We start from the raw sequence: 16,393 nt of genomic DNA on the forward strand, positions 1-16,393 counted from the left end.
TTCTTTTTTTATAGTTTATTTCTTTGAGTCAGTCTCCAAATAAGGGCCACACATCACAATTGTTTGATAAGTATAGTAAGTCTCTTCCCCCTCCTGGTAACTCTTCCTTCACTCTCTCTGTTTTATCTTATAATTTCTTTTTTAAGTGAAGAAACTTGTTTTTTTACCTACTGAGTTTCCCACAGTCTAAATTTTGCTGATTTCATTCTCATAATGTTTTTTAAGAAAATATGTTCCACTGTCTCTCATGTTTCCTGTGAAATTGTAGTCAGATCTAAGGGCTTGAGCAGATTCGAGGCTTTGTTTGTGTGTGTGTGGTGTTGGCAAAATGGCTCCAGGGAAGGTGTTCACACGTCTGTCAGGAGACACATAATGTCTGATTGTCCCTTCTTATGACCTTATCAGACATTGATGGTCATTACTATCAGTAGTAATGACTGATACTATTTCTAGAATCAGTGGTTAATTAGGGACTACAAATGATGATGTATTTTTCTCTGTGCTTCTTTGTTTATTAGCTGGAAAGTTTTTGTAGAAAAATGACCTCCCCATCAAATCCTTAGTTATACTGAAATGCAGACCATATAGAAAGGAGAGGATACATTCTTTTTTGTTGTTGTTTGCTTTTTTAGGGCTACACCTGCAGCATATGGAGATTCCCAGGCGAGGGGTCTAATCAGAGCTACAGCTGCCAGGCTATCCCACAGCCGCAGGGATAAGGATCTAAGCCTCATGCCAGTCCTTAACCCACTGATCGAGGCCAAGGATCGAACCCACAACCTTGTGGTTCCTAGTCGGATTCCTTTCCACTGTGCACTGAGGGGAACTCCCAGGATACCTTCTTAATTCTGTCTCTTTATTAACCAAATTTTAAATTAGCCAATTGGTCCTCAGCATCCTCCAAAGGTGATGGATGGGCTAGGAGTCCATATTTTTGGGAGAGAAAAGGAGGAATCTCACTATGAACTAATGGATTTAAACATGAATTGTAAGCAAATAAATAAAGTGGTTTAAGCCACTAATTTTGGAGTAGTTTATTACATGGTTGTAGATCATTACAACTGTCCCCTTTCATTTAAAGAGAAAACTTTGTGACTGGAAGTGTTAATTAAAGCATTTTGGAGAGTTCCCTTCATGGCTCAGTGGTTAACAATCCCGACTAGGATCCATGAGGATGCGGGTTTGATTCCTGGCCTTGCTGAGTGGGTTAAGGATCCAGTGTTGCTGTGAGCTGACCTACACGGTCAGTGACGTGGCTCAGAACCTGAGTTGCTGTGGCGGTGGCACAGGCCGGTAGCTGTAGCTCTGATTTGACCTAGCTTGGGAACTTCCATATGCTGTGGGTTTGGCCCTAAAAACAACAACAACAAAAAAAAAACAAAGCAAAAAATAAAATAAAGCTTTTTGCATTGTCCTTTCTACTGCATCCTTGAGATAGCATTCCATCTCTGATGGGCATGTGGCACTGCCATTAGTTTAGTAACTGCTCCCCATTTTGTGTCCATCCATGTGCAGCAGCTTGCCTGATCGGTCCATGCTCCCCTTACGTCTTTTTTGGCATCACTGCCTCATGGATCATGCCTCTTGAGAGTCAGCCCCTTGTCTATAGCTAGATTATGTATTTTCTGCCATTGCTTCTAATTCATTGGTGACCCACTTATTTCAAATCCAGTGTCCAGGAGGCTCTTTCTTTGAAGATAGAACTTTAAGCAAAATTGATCAGTCTCAAGTTCCTGTCATGGCTCAGCAGAAATGAATCTAACTAGCATCTATGAGGGCGCAGGTTCAATCCCTGGCCTCACTCAGTGGGTTAAAGATCTGGCACTGCCATGAGCTGTGGTGTAGGTTGCAGATGTGGCTCAGATCTGGCATTGCTGTGTCTGTGGTGTAGGCCAGCAGCTACAGCTCTGATTTGATCCCTAGCCTGGGAACTTCCATTTGCCCTGGGTGTGGCCCTAAAAAGAAAAAAAAATAGGAGTTCCCGTCGTGGCGCAGTGGTTAACGAATCCGACTAAGAACCATGAGGTTGCGGGTTCAGTCCCTGCCCTTGCTCAGTGGGTTAACATCCGGCGTTGCCGTGAGCTGTGGTGTAGGCTGCAGACGCGGCTCGGATCCCTCGTTGCTGTGGCTCTGGTGTAGGCCGGCGGCTGCAGCTCCGATTGTACCCCTAGCCTGGGAACCTCCATATGCCGTGGGAGCGGCCCAAGAAATAGCAAAAAGACAAAAAAAAAAAAAAGAAAAAAAAATAGATCAGTCTCTTTCATTCACACAGAAGTCGTGGCTAATTTGTAGGGTAATTCTGATATTACTGGAACTGTTTTCCTCTCTGAATGATGATGATGCATTTGGTATAAGGCACTTATATACATATTTCTTAACGATCAGTCTCTGTCTTGGAGCCTATGGATTGATGGTGAGCCTAAATGGAGTAATATTTGTACAGCAAAATTTTAAAGGCTATACCGAGAGACTTCTTGAGTCTCCAGATTTCCAACATACAGTAGTTAAGACACGACTAGATTTGTTTACTAGCTAAGTGAATCTCACCCACCAGCTTTCAAGCTTGGCCAATTCTTTCCTGCAAAGTACTTTAAAGGCATCATCTCATCTAACCTTCCCCAAACTTCTATGAAATAGGAATTCTGATTGCAAACAACAGTGTACCAGCACCTATTGGGTCACCTGCAAATACCAGAGCTATAAATAGTAAATTTAAAATGTGCCAGGAGTTTGCTCCATTGACTCTTGCACATCATCAAGGTTTGTTGGACCCCTGATTAGGCACTATGGGGGCTACTAAAAATGCATAAAACAGAACTTGTAATTTTGGTGGCCTTAGCCCTTCAAATTGTTAACTAAATGGATGATACATGTGATTGCTCTGTGGACATTCTCACACTTCTGGTATGTAGAAGATTCCCAGAGGTAAAAAAAAAAAAAAAAAAAACAAAAAACGAAAAGCTAATCCCAGGCAGAGGTGCTGAGAAAGGGGAACAGAAGAAAGAAGCCAAAGCAGAAAGAAGGTTCCTTGACCTAAGACTTATCCATATACCATAGTATATATAACTTAGGCCAGAGGGAAATAAAGTCGACTTATATTCCTTTCTTCCTTTCATCCTTCCTTCTTTTCTTCCTTCCTTCCTTCTTTTGGGGGGTGGAGCTGCCCCTGGGGCCTATGGAAGTTCCCTGGCTAGGGGATGTATTGGAACTGCAGCTGCCAGCCATAGCCACAGCAACGTGGGATCCGAGCCTCATCTGCAACCTACACCACAGCTCATGGCAAAGCTGGATCTTTAACCCACTGAGCAAGGCCAGGGATCAAACCTGCCTTCTCATGGATACTAGTCAGGTTTGTTATTGCTGAGCTACGATAGGAACTTCCTATATTCTTTCTTGTTGTGTGTTTTATTGCAATACCAAAGATTGTAGCAATGAAGGAAGAACAAGAAAAATACTGAAACACAACAACAACAATATTTTGACAGGCTGCTCATCCCCTTCACAGTAACATTTTCTTTGGTCATGTTGCTAATGTTATGCTTGGGAGGGAGGGTGAATGGGGGATGCAGGTAGTGAGTAGACCCAGGAACAGTTCTTAGAAATCCTTGATCAAGTTCAGTAGCATCGGGAGTTCCCTGATGATGATCTAGTGATTAGGACTCAGCACTTTCACTGCTGTGGCCTGGGTTCAATCCCTGGTCTGGGAACTGAGATCCCACATCAAGCTGCTGGACATCCTGGCCAAAATAAATAAATGAATAAAATTGTTTAAAAAAAAAAAAGTTAAATAGCATCTTGCTAAACCTCAAGCCTAGTAATTTATACACACTCTTCTGTCCCTGGTTCCTTAGCAAAGAGAGGGCAGCTTATAGCTGAAGAGAAAGCTCACATAAAAAGACTTCATTACTTTTACAAAATATGCACCCAAGGACATTTACTAGTGTACTGAGAGCTATTATCATAAATAATTAAAACTAAACTATTCTTCTCTAAATAAATATATAAAGTACACTGGATGATTCTGAACACTAAACTTTCTCAACATACTGCTTTATAGACTTAACAATGCAAGAAGCCACTCAGGCCATTAAATTCATACTCCTGGTTTTTCCAGAGAGATTTTATAAAGCAATTTGGATGGGCATAAGAACTTAGGACATTGAACTCTTACTTTCTTTTTTCCCTATAGTAATTATTTACAAGAAAGTGAAAATGTTTATAGATATCTTTGCAGGAAGGACCCTCAGAGCGGTATTTTACGTAAATACTTTAACTCCCAGTTCAAAAAGCCTGCACGTCAAGCAACACGACATTTCTCAAACATCATTGCCATCATGGAAGCCACTGTGATTTGTGTTGAGTTTCCTTCTGGAATCTTCTCTACTCAAAGAATATAATATAATGAGCCATCTCAATGTGACCAAAAGGACTTCCTGTGCCCACTAACCTAATATACATTTTCCTTTGTTGCTCAAAACACTGAATTGGCTATCCGGCAACTGCTTGGCTTGCTCCTATTTTAGTCCTAGAGGAGACTGAGGTCTTGAAAGTGAAAAGCTATTTTGGAGTTAATGTCTATATTCAGGATTCTCCATATCTGGTTGGTCGACTTCCAGGCTTATCCTGATTTGAGTCTTCTAAAGAGAAGTAGCTTTCTGGGATTCTGAGGTATCCCCAAAAAATTGAGGTCCTCTAGAGTTAACCTGACCCAGTTTAATCCTCAAAACTAAACTTTAATTCAAAAGCAGTTTACTTGGAGCTTCTGTTGTGGCTCAGTGGATTAAGAACCCTACATAGTGTCTGTGAAGATGTGGGTTCAATCCCTGGCCTCACTCAGTGGGTTAAGGATCCAGCATTGCCAAGGTTGCAGATGCAGCTTGATCTGGAGTTGCTGTGTCTGTGGTGTAGGCTGACAGCTGCAGCTCTGATTTAACCCCTAGCTGGAGAATTTCCATATGCCATGGGTACAGCCTTAAAAAGAAAAAAAAAAAAAAAAAAAAAAGCAGTTTACAGAGAATCTAATAAAAATCTAGATTTTTATTTCTGGGGTCTCTTTAAGCCAAACTAGAGCTCTTTTTCCTTCATCCCTCTTAAATTTTTAAACTCAGGAAAAATCTGTGGAAGAACTTGGGCCCTTTATATTTTGGCTGTGCTGTCTAAAGACTGGTAAGCACTTATGTGGTCTTCAAATCAAAAGAATTCACACCAGATTTTAGGAAAATTCATGTCAAATAAGCATCACTATCATGATAGGTTAAATTAACAACTAAAGGGTAAGTGAAAACATTTGAGAAGATTGAGAGATAACTTCATTTTATATATCCTGAAGCTTATTATCAGTAATCAGAGATAGGTATAGCAAAACAAAGTACAAGATTCATTTTGCCTAAATTCTTAAATTCATTCTCTATCTGTTTCTTCACGAAAATTGCAGTTATTGTGGTCTTCTGACTTCCCCTGTTCCCTTCCACTTTAACCATGTCACCCACCTTCAGCTTGAGCAGGATCAGTATCCAGGATATTCAAATACATGTCTTAAGTCCACCCTCTGGTTATTCTTTCTCTGTTTATTCTTTTTCCTCCCCTATCAAATTCTAGAGAAATACATAATCCCAAAGAGGCATTTGAGTTTATTAAATATATAAAATTGGCTCAATTAAAATGTCCCATTTGACAGATTTGTATTACAACTTACATAAGATGGTCTATCATCCATTCCATCACTGGTTACATGTAATAACAGGAAAATCATCAAAAGGTGGCTGGCCAGAAGGAGGCAAAACCATGAGGATACATACTTAGAAGCCATGAAGTAGGCAGAATGAGATTTTTAAAGACATTGAAAGACCTTCTCAAGTCAGACTATCTTCCATTACTGTTCCTACCACAGCCTGTTTCCACTACCGTGTTTGAAAATGTCATATCACCCTCTTTTTGGGGTAGAGAAGCTTAGAAACTACGTGGCACCCATGTCATCACTCCTAATTCCACTCCCAGGCAGACAGCACTCATCAACCATGATTTTCTGTTTTGTTAAACTCAGATTTCCCTTACAGTACTTCTCAATGCACTACAAAGAGCCACTATCAACTTTTGGTTTTAGCCCTCTAGAAGAAACTATTTTCTGTTCTGAGATTAAGACTTTGAAGTCTTAAGAACTAAATGAAGTATCAGACACAATGTCATTCTCAGGCATAAAAACTAAGGCTCAAATGCTTACATTATGCTAAAATGTGAAAACATTTGGTAGAAAAGAAAGAAAAAGAAAGATTGGGGCATAAATTTGGAGCAAGGGGCAGTTTTCTGTAAAATATCCTAAAAAAGGGAAGATTAGACTGCAATATGAATAATCACTCCCTCTGCTATCTGTCTGCTGCAGATGAAGTTTTCATAAAGCAGTAATTTTTCAGAAAGAAAACACTAGACTTTCAATCCACTTGTTATCCTATTTTACTTAATCAGAGACTAAGATATAATATATTTTTTTTAATAAATATTTGAAATGTGGACAGAAAGGAGAGACCAGGAAATAATTTTATTTTCAATAATAATTTTTCCATTCTCACCTCTCCTGTGAAGTTTTTCCTGTTCTACAAATGAGAAAGTGAAGAAAAGTGTTGAAGGCTAAGTTCAGAAGGCACAAAACTATAACACAAGATGCATACATAAAGACTGATTAAAATAAAATCAAAGAATATTAATATAATAATTACAACAGCAAAAATTTTGCTATCAGGGAACTGATGGAGGCTGCATGTTCCAGTGTATGAAGGTAGAAATCTGCGATTTCGGGGACTGCTTCTTTCTGCATTCTGGGTTGGGACAACGAATTGGAATTTGTCCTTAGGTCAAGTTCTCATTTCTGTTCAGGAAGTATCGCTTTGGTAAATCTTTTATTAACACAAATGTAAGGCCACTTGAGTTAATCCATTTGGGCTGCTATAACAAAACACTATAGATTGTTATATTCTGTTATAAAAAACAGAAATTCATTTCTCACAGTTCTGGAGGAGAGGTCCAAGATCAAGCAAACCACAGCATGGCCATGTTCTGGTGAGGACCCTCTTCCTTGTTTGCAGCTAGTGCCTTTTCACTGTGTCCTCAAGAGGAGGGAGGGGTTAGGGGGTGTTTCTGGGGGCTCTTTTCTAAGGGCACTAATCTCATTCATGAGGGCTCCACTCTTATGACTTAAGCGCCTCCCCCAAGCCCCACCTACAAAAACCATAGGTTTTAACATAAGAATGTGAGGGGAACACAAACCTTCAGACCACAGTTTCACCCCTGAACCAGCAAGTTACACAAATGCAAAAACTATCAAAGCTCCCACTGTGGTTCAACAGGTTACGAATCCAACTAGTATCCATGAAGATACAGGTTTGATCCCTGACATTGCTTAGAGGGTTAAGGATCCAACATTGCCACAAGTTGCAGTGTAGGTCACAGACAGAGCTCAGATCTGGCATTGATGTGGCTGTGGCTGTGGCAAAGGCTGACAGCTGCAGTTCCCAATTTGACCCCTACCTGGGGAACTTCCATATGCTGCAGGTATGGCCCAAATAAATAAATAAATAAATAACAACCATCAGTGTTCTGCTTAGCAATTTAAATTAGTTCATTATCAGAGATAGGTAATGTCTCTTCAGAGCTAGAAAATATTTTCCTCCATAGTCTGAATTTCAACAGCCCAATGCCCAATAATTATTTCTTTCTTCAGAGACTTGTGGTTGGCCTTGTCCAAGCATCTGTTCACAAGGAGATCAGGAAATAAGATTGTGGCAAGAAGGATATTCAGGTTAACTTTCCTCTGGTTTATGCCTGAGGAAATAGAATTCCAAGAAAAGAGATGAGTATGTATTCATGCTACTTGGATTGTACACAGGGCTGGCTACACAATCTGTGCACCCAGTGCAAAATCAAAACATGGAGTCCCTTGTTCAAAAAGCAAGAAAAAAAATGCCATTCAAGGTACTAAAATATAAAGCTTTTCCTTCCTTCTATTGTTTCTTTCTCTACCTCTCACAATGTTTTTTGTTTTTTTGTTTTTGTTTTTGTTTTTTGTCATTCTGCCTTTTCTAGGGCCGCTCCCACAGCATATGGAGATTCCCAGGCTAGGGGGTCTAATTGGAGCTGTATCCGCTGGCCTACACCATAGCCACAGCAATGTGGGATCCAAGCCGCATCTGTGGCCCACACCACAGCTCACAGCAATGCCAGATCCCCAAACCACTGAGCAAGGCCAGGGATCCAACCCTCAACCTCATAGTTCCTAGTCGGATTCGTTAACCACTGCGCCACCACAGGAACTCCTCACAACGTTTTTTATTTGCTATTTAATGTCACACTCTCTCTGGCACTGAGGTATTCATTAGCAAGAGCAGATCCTTACCAGGAGTAACAAAGACTCTCTCCTTGGCCAAACTTTAGAATCCTTTGACCATCTTCTGGACCAGGCCTCACCTATGGCCCCCAGGCTTGCTATATTGCACAGTTGTAGCAAGAATCCCCATCTTAGATACCTGATCATCCTGGCCTGCCTTTAACAAGAATCCCACTATTTTGACACCTCCTCTTAGTAATTTTCTACCCACGGCCCCCCTTTACTACTCCTTGGCTGTAAATCTCCAAGCGTCCATGCTGCATTTAGAGTTGAGCTCAGAATCTCTCCCCTGTTGCCATAGTCCTGAATAAAGACTTCCTTGCTGTTTTAACAAGTGTTGGGATAACTTTTTCTTTAACAGTTATGGTGCTACAACTTAGAATCAGATTCATCAGCAGATCGCTGGGCTGGAAGTTCTCCCTGGTTCTTTGTTTCAAATGGAGACTTATTCCCCAACTCTCAGGCTGGAAATTTGTTTCCCGGCTCCTTGTGAACCCTCTTTATTCTCTCTATTTGATGCTGCTTTTCCCATAAAAACTTCTCAGTTGACTGAAACTCCCTTCTCGTACTCTTGCTAACTGCATGCTCCACCATTACTGTACTAACTGTCCACTTCCTTTCTTGTTGGCATGATTTTAGAAAAGATAATTTGGAACTAAGCATCTCTCAGAATGGCCCATCTAAGGCCTCTCCCTTTCCATCATTTCTCTTCCTTTTGCCACCTTCACTCTTCCTTTCTTTCCTTGAATCTTTTGATATGTCCACCTTCAAACATCTGCCTCCTCCATCCTTCTATCCACCCCTGTTAGTCCTTCTCCTTCCTCATCTAGGTCTTCAACTCCCTACAGTCACTAGAACTTTAGGCCCCTTGCCCTCATATGAGGCTCCCAAGGAGCCTGGGAACCCCTGGAAGCAACTACCTGAGACTGAACAAGGGAAAAAAAAAAAAGGACTAATTGTAAACAGACCGGATATTTTATTCATTCAGATGCACTTTGGAGACATTTCAACAACTGACTGACATCCCCTCAAGTTTCTCACCTAAATTCATTCCACAGCCTCCTTAAGATTACATATCAGGACAAAAGAAAATCTTAACATTCCTCCCAAAAATATTGTAAAATCCTTTGACTCTCTATTGAGTAAATAATCTTAAGTTGCCTCATTTCCTAGAAACAATTCAGCTAAAAATACAAAGTACAGCAAAGATGAGCCCTGACTATTTCACATAAACCAATGAGTTTACATTATTTTATCAGACTCACAGCTATGATTTTGGAATAGAAGTTATTTGGTTTCTATTTGTGTCTGTACTTTTAGGTATGTATATATGTCATGTATATGTAATATTTTGCTACCTCTGGAAGGTATTACCAAATTAATTTACAATATCCTATGAAGTAGCTCTTAATTTTGTTTAGAGATAAGTAAGCACCTATATAAATAAAATGTTCCTAAAACTCTCAAAAATATAAAAACTAACTCAAATGTTTTTGAAGTTCATGTAACTTGAGTAAATCTTTGATGAATAAGATTAGTTTGATATCACTGGTTCAAAAAATTACTTTTTGGAGTTCCCATTGTGGTGCAGTGGGTTAAGAATCTGACTGCAGTGGCTCAGGACATTGTGTATCCCCTGCCCAGCACAGTGGATTAAAGAATTCAGCTGTATAAATCAAAACTACTGTGAGGTACCACCTCACACCTGTCAGAGTGGCCATCATTCATAAGCCCACACTTAACAAATGCTGGAGAGGGTGTGGAGAAAAGGAACCCTCACATGCACTGTTGGTGGGAATGTAAATTGGTATAACCACTATAGAAAACAACATGGAGGTACCTGAGAAAACTAAATATAGAACTACCATATGGTCCAGCAATCCCACTCTTGGACAAAACTTTCCTTGAAAAAGACACAAGCACCTGCATGTTCATTGCAGCACTATTCACAATAGCCAAGACATGAAAACAACCTAAATGCCCACTGACAGATAAATGGATTAAGAAGATGTGGTATATATACACAATGGAATACTAATTAGCCATAAAAAAGAACAAAATAATGGCATTTGTAGCAACATCGATGGAACTGGTGACTCTCATACTAAGTGAAATAAGTCAGAAAGACAAATACCATATGATATTATTTATATCTGGAATCTAATATATGGCACAAATGAAACTTTCCACAGAAAAGAAACTCATGGACTTGGAGAACAGACTTGTTGGAGAACAGGTTGTCAAGGGGAGGGGGAGGGAGTGGGATGGACTGGGAATATGGGATTAAAAGATGAAAACTACTGCCTTTGGAATGGATAAACAACGAGATCCTGCTGTACAGCACTATATCTAGTCACTTGTGATGGAGGATAATGTGAGAAAAAGAATGTGTGTGTGTGTGTGTGTGAGAGTGACTGGGTCAAAGTAGAAAAAAAAAAAGAATAAAATCCATTGATCCTTAAAAAAAAGAAAAAGAATTCAGCTATAGGTTGCAGCTGTGGCTCAGACTCAATCTCTGGCTGGGGAACTTCCATATGACTGGGGTGCAGCCATTGAAAAACAAAAACAGGAGTTCCTGTCATGGTGCAGTGGTTAATGAATCCGACTAGGAACCAGGAGGTCGCGTGTTCGATACCTGGCCTTGCTCAGTGGGTTAAGGATCCAGCGTTGCCGTGAGCTGTGGTGTAGGTTGCAGACGCGGCTCGGATCCTGCATTGCTGTGACTCTGGTGTAGGCCAGTGGCTACAGCTCTGATTAGACCTCTAGCCTGGGAACCTCCATATGCCGCAGAAGCGGCCCTAGAAATGGCAAACAACAACAACAACAACAACAACAAAACCTTTTCATAGTCTCAGCATTAAGTATTCCTTTTATTTTACTTGGGTTACTAGTCAAATATGGTAATATTACAATCTACTAGATATTTAAGATTATAAAAAATTATAAATTCAACCTACGGAACAAATGAACAAGTAAGGATGCAGTATAAACTTTTGATATCCATTATCTATTACTTCATGCATATCAAGCACAGCAATAAAACAAAAAACCCATGTATTTAACTTTTACAAGTTTTGCTTTTGTGATACTTGCCTAACATGCATATGCTATAAAAATAGGTAACAGGTAAATAACTTGAAATGATGACTAACTTGGTTTAATAGTATGTCTACTTGAAAATAGTTCCCAAAATCTTTTTGGTAACTTGTAACCTTAGAGCTATGTTAAGTTCAGTAACAGATATGTGTTAAATATATAGATCATTTCTAAATAAGATAAATTACTGAAATATTCATTATTAAGCATAAATTTACATTTACATACTTTTGCCCTCTTATATGGTACAAGAGAAGCTAAATGTATTTGGGTCTGTTAATGCTCTTTTTGCCACATGGAAAAGGACTATGGGGAGGTATATACTGACAAAAATTATGAGATGGTGTGATGGTTAATTTTATGTGTCAACTTGACTGTATGCTAAGAGATATTGACATAACTGGTAAAACATTATTTCCTGGTATGTCCGTGAGGGTGTCTCTGGAAGAGATTAGTAGTTGAATCAGTAGACGGAGCAAAAAAGATGTCCATCACTAATGCTAGTGGGCCAAAGAGGGCTGGGAAAGAACAGAAGTGTGGAGGAAAAATGAATTCCCCCTCTTTATTTGAGCTGAGACATCCATCTTTTCCCATTTTTTTTTTTTTTTTTTTGTCTTTTTAGGGTTGTACCTTTGGCATATGGAAGTTCCCAGGCTAGGGGTAGAATTAGAGCCACAGCTGCCAGCCTATACCATAGCCACAGCTATGCCAGATCTGAGTCGTGTCTGCAACCTACACCACAGCTCACAGTAACACCAGACCCTTAACCCACTGAGCTGGAAATCAAACCCATGTCCTCAGGGATACTAGCTGGGTTCATTACTGCTGGTTCCTGGTTCTGGTACTTTTAGACTCAGACTGGGAGGTACACCATCAGCCACTCAATGCTCAGGCCTTCAGACTCAGCCTGAATTATACCAATACGTTCCTGGTCTTTAACTTGTAGACAGCAGATTGTGGGACTTCTAGGCCTCCTTAACTGTTGAGTCAATTCCTATAATAAATCTTCTCTTATATATGTCATGTATATCCTATTGGTTCTGTTTCTCTGGAGACACCTGACTAATACAAATTGTATATTCATAAAATTTGCTAGTCTACAGAGTAGTGGTATGTGACAATCATAATTGTTTACTTCGTAATTTTCTCTGCCAAAAAAAGATTACTAATGGCTAAGAATCATAATAAGTATATGTAAATAAAGTACTCCAAATAATAAGGGTGAAGAAAAACAACTTTGCATGAAAGGAATGCAAGAAATGTAGGATATAGTTTTGTTAAGAACAAAGAATAATTTTGTACTAAATTAAAAGACTGGTTGCTCCAATATGAGAAAGAAGAAAAGTATAGCACAAAAGCTGAATGAATATGAAATGTAGAAAGTTTGCCAAAAAGAAATCTTACCTCATGTGGTCAAAGCTGGCTCAGACTGGATGTGTTTATAAGATTTTTCTATAAAAAAAATAAAAACAAAAAACCTTGATATCAAAAGTATACTGATGCAAAGCTAGAATTTGTTTTTTTTCTCTATTAAAAATGATAAAATTTTCTTGGATTATTGATCAGCTTTGAATAAGAGATTGTAGAATGTTTTTCTCTACCTTTTTTGTATCATGCTTAGGAAAACAAGATTTTTTGTCTTATCAGAATAATTTTTTGTGCTTTATGTTAGACTTTATCACATCTTTGATTACTTAAGAGGACCAAATCTTCTCACTTTTTAAAAGAACTAAGGTCTTTTTTTTACAATCATGTGACCTCCTATAGTTACTTTTGAATTCTTTTGTCATTTTAGTTAAATAGATGGCTCAAAACTGTTTCACAGTGATCTATGATCTTACTTAATCATGTCCAAATTTTTTGACATTTTTGACTATTTTGCCTCCCCGAATTAAAAAGTAGATGAAATCTTGACATTGACCTGACTTTGAGATTTCCCAGAGGGCCTCTGGCAAATCTCAAAGATTTTGTCCTTTTACTTTGTAAAAAGAGAGATATTAAAAAATAATTAGGTTTATTGTATGTTGAATGACATGAAAATTGTTGTCAAGTAAGAAGGGATGCTTAACTTTCTCTAGATTAAATTTATATGGGTAAATGTCATTAATTTAAATATTTTAGAAATTATGTGAAGTTTATAGAAACTTGTCAATACTCTTGCTGTCCATGATATGTCCAGTATAATGTTATCAGTCATAATTTTACTACTTTTTTTTTTTTTTTTTTTTTTTTTTTTTGCTTTTTAGGGCCACACCTGTAGCATATGGAAGTTCCAGGCCAGGGGTTGAGTTGGAGCTGCACCTGTCAGCCTGTGCCAGAGCCACAGCAATGCCAGATCTGAGCTGCATCTGTGATCTATGCCACAATTTGTGGCAATGCCAGATCCTTAACCCACTGAGCAAGGCCAGGGATGGAACCTGGATCCTCATGGCTAATAGTCAGGTTCTTAGACTGCTGAGCCACAATGGGAACTCTTCAGTTATTATTTTAAATATTGTATGCCACAGAAATAACCAAATTCTCCAGTCAGATGAACTCATGTGAAGATTTTTAACCATGGCCATTTTAAGTGTTTTGTTATCCGCAAGTAATTATTGTTTTACTTTGATTTTTCTAAATTTTTATTTATTTTATTTTATTTTTTGTTTTTTTAGGGCCTCACCCATGGCATATGGAAATTCCCAGGCTAGGGGTCAAATCAGAGCTGCAGCTGCTGGCCTACAGCACAGCCACAGCAACATCAGATCCAAGCCAAGTCTGCGACCTATGCCACAGCTCATGGCAATGCCGGATCCTTAACCCATAGAGCAAGGCCAGGGATTGAACCTGCATCTTCAAGGATCCTAGTCAGATTTGTTTCTGCTGAACCATGGCGGGAACTCCCATATTTTTTTGAAAGTTGTTTGCAATTAACTACAGGTCAGAGTTCTTCATCTTCAGTAAAAAGAGATACTCAGAAACACATGGGGAAAAATGTGACATACTCTGGGATATGGGCTTCTCACTACATATTGCACCAAATAATTAAGCACTAAATATTGCTTAAATAACTTTGGGACCATACCACTGAAATGACTGAGAATTTCTAGAACTAAAGTTGAGAAGCTGACAGATTCATAAAACTGCCAACCTAATATCAAGCAGGGGAAAAACTAATTACACGGGATTGAATGATCTGGTTAAGGATAATTGTGGCTTTTTCTCTAGAACTTGGCTGGTTCTTTAATGTTCTATATTCTGATATAACATATCCCATTCTGTTTTCTCTCAAGCTATGCAAAACCCACAATAATTTAATAATTATATTTTTATAAAAGAAATTGAACATTTATTTTTTCTCCCTGCCTGATTCCTCCAGAATTAAGAAATTCTTAATGAATATTTCCATGGCAAAATAATTATTTGCATGAATTCAATTAAGAATCTGTCCTTTTTGTAATAAAACATAATTGTAAGTATTAGTTACATAGGAGTTCCCATTGTGGCTCAGCAGGTTAAGAATCCAACTACTATCCATGAGGATGTGGGATCGATCCCTGGCCCCACTCAGTGGGTTAAGGATCCACTGTTGTCGTGACCTGTGGTGTAGGTCACAGATGTGGCTCAGATCTGGTGTTGCTGTGGCTTTGGTATAGGCTGGAGGTTTGGTATAGCTGCAGCTCCGATTTGACCCCTAATCTGGGAACTTCCATATGCCACAGGTGCAGCCCTAAAAAGAAAAAAAAAAAAAGTTATATAACCAATCTTTGACTAGACTCTCATATTTGAGAATGGTATGAATGAGTCAGACATGGCCAGATAAAACTAGACAGTTTTAAGGAACTAAGATTGACTTTATGGAGTCAAAGCTCACAAAGACTTCTTGGGAAAATTAGCCTGGTACTTGACTTAGACAGTTCCTGGTCTTACAGGTAAGTAAAAAAAGTCACTTCCTAACAGGTCCAGGAACCCTAAGATATTTTGAGGACCTCAAGAATAGAGGAAATTTCCTAAATCGATAGGTATAGCAGGCAGTTTGGTGGTGAGTTATTGGTTTGGCTTTCTAGCTTCAAGAGATTTTTAGAAGTCTTTTGAGATTCCTTATTAAAAGTTCTAGCAGGAGTTCCCAATGTGACTCAGTGGTAACGAACCTGACTAGTATCCATGAGGACATGGATTTAATCACTGGCCTTACTCAGTGGGTTAAGGATCTGGAGTTGTTGTGAGCTGTGGTATAGGCTGACAGGTACAGCTCCAATTTGACCCCTCGGCTGAGAATTTCCATATGCTGCAGTTAAGGCCCTAAAAAAAAAAAAAAAAATGTTCCAGCAGAAAAGATTTGTTTTTAACTTTTTTTTTAGGGCCTCACCCATGGCATATGGAAATTCCCAGGCTAGGGGTTGAATCAGAGCTATATGTAGCTGCTGACCTATGCCACAGCCATAGCAACATCAGATCTGAGCCAAGTCTGTGACCTACGCCACAGCTCATGGCAATGCCGGATCCTTAACCCACAGAGCAAGGCCAGGGATCAAACCTGAAACCTCATTGTTCCTAGTTGGATTCATTTCTGCTGAGCCACAGCGGGAATTCCTTTTTTTTTTTTTTTAATTTTTTAAGAAAAATTTTATTTTTAATTTATTTTTATTTTTTATTTTTTTCAGAACAGATTTTAAAAAGCCTTTGTGGTCAATTACATTGTTGCTGAAATTATGTAAATAATCAGGCCCGTTCTACTGAGACCAGATTTATTTTGTAAATAAGAACCAAAAAGGAGGGTGACTATATAGAGAAATTTTGTTTCATAAACTATAGGAAATTGTAGGAAAACTTTAGCACTCTTATGGGTTATCAGGTTTGGGTCCTATTCATTGTCTGCAAGGTTTTGCTCTCTACCTATAAATTAAATTGGATCCTGCTGTATTGCAGACTGTATCAGTC

General features: G+C 38.9%; 1 protein-coding gene across 2 annotated transcripts in view; it reads right to left on the minus strand.

Moving 5' to 3' along the window:
* Positions 1-12,877: 12,877 nt before the first annotated feature.
* The window catches only part of LOC146400960 (uncharacterized), a 285,838-nt gene continuing 282,322 nt past the window's right edge, over positions 12,878-16,393 (minus strand). For both annotated transcript variants that reach the window (XR_014813052.1, XR_014813050.1), the window contains one exon: positions 12,878-12,925. The gene's annotated coding sequence lies outside the window, so the exon portion shown is untranslated. The remainder of the gene's footprint in view (positions 12,926-16,393) is intronic.

Source organism: Sus scrofa, chromosome 8 (genome assembly GCF_054392235.1).
Source record: "Sus scrofa isolate SSC_HxYL_T2T_F1_AM1 chromosome 8, Sscrofa_HxYL_maternal_Yorkshire_Landrace_v2.0, whole genome shotgun sequence".
NCBI lineage: Eukaryota > Metazoa > Chordata > Mammalia > Artiodactyla > Suidae > Sus > Sus scrofa.